Raw genomic sequence first — 1174 nt, 5'->3', positions numbered from 1 at the left:
CTTATTTTCTAGAAACTAACTATTTTTATGTGTTTAAATATGCATTAAATATTTAAATCAAAACTTTCATATGAAATATTGCAGCTTTCCCTTCAAAGATAAAAATCAATTGACAGCTTGGTTGAATGCAATAAACAAAATTGGGCTTCCAGTAAATATGTTACAATTTGTAATAAACATTTTACTGCAAATGATTATTTTCATGGTCCAGAAACTCAGAAGACATATTTAAAACCAACAGCAATACCTTCTATATTTCCTTCGTCCATAAAAATTAACAGAATAAATCAATGCAAAATCAGAAAAATAGATAATGAAAATAAGGAAAATGAGGTAGATAATATAGAAAAAAATAACATATTTTATGAAGAAAATTTTACAAATATTCATGTTGAGATAGAGAGTACAATAAATCGAAATATAAATGGTTCACATATTGATATCAAATCAGAAGATCATGAAAATGTACATACAATAATAGATATAATAGAGAAGCCAAATATATATAATGTAAATAGTAATATCATTCGGGAAGCATGTGATGTAGAACATACGACTGTAACAGGAGAGCCATACATACATAACATCTTCATCAATACATGAACCAATGCAAATTGAAAAAAACCAAGTAAATGACTGTGATAATTTAGACTGTTCAAAGTTACAATGTATAAAAAATACACCTATTCCTACCGAGATAAATAATTTACGCCGTAAAGATTGCATGTTACTACAGAAACTCCGTAGAAGAAATACTGGTAAATATTTAGATTAACGTACCCACCTCCAATGACTTTGACCTTGACATATGTTGTCAAGGTCACTGTCCTGAGTAACATCCAAGAGGTTTTAGCCGTCGCTCGTTGTTCGTTAAAAAGTTATTAACAAAAAAAGTTTGAGAAATATAGCAGTTATTTTAAGTATTCAAATGTGGAAATAGTACATGTATAAACAAAGAAAAGTTATCTAAAGGAATAAATCGTTGATATATTGAAGAGTCTTTTTGTTAAAGCAGAAAATAGTTGCTTCGGTCCAAAACGAAATTTGTAATTGTTCTGTTCCACATGGGTTTTCGACTTTCTACACGAAGCAAGGTCTATCCCACACCCCCTTCTCACCGTCCTTTGGCTTGAAATAAGCCGAAAGTATATGCGCTGTAAAGTATATGCGTGGA

General features: G+C 30.1%; 1 pseudogene; it reads left to right on the top strand.

Annotated features, from left to right (window-relative positions):
• Window positions 1-6: 6 nt before the first annotated feature.
• LOC115240089 lies at window positions 7-1062 on the top strand (annotated as a pseudogene).
• Window positions 1063-1174: the final 112 nt, after the last annotated feature.

The sequence above is a fragment of the Formica exsecta genome, unplaced genomic scaffold (genome assembly GCF_003651465.1).
Source record: "Formica exsecta isolate Colony F162 unplaced genomic scaffold, ASM365146v1 scaffold4043, whole genome shotgun sequence".
Taxonomy (NCBI): Eukaryota; Metazoa; Arthropoda; class Insecta; order Hymenoptera; family Formicidae; genus Formica; species Formica exsecta.
The sequence above is the reverse complement of the archived record's forward strand: the minus strand, read 5'-3'. Positions and strand labels throughout refer to the sequence as shown.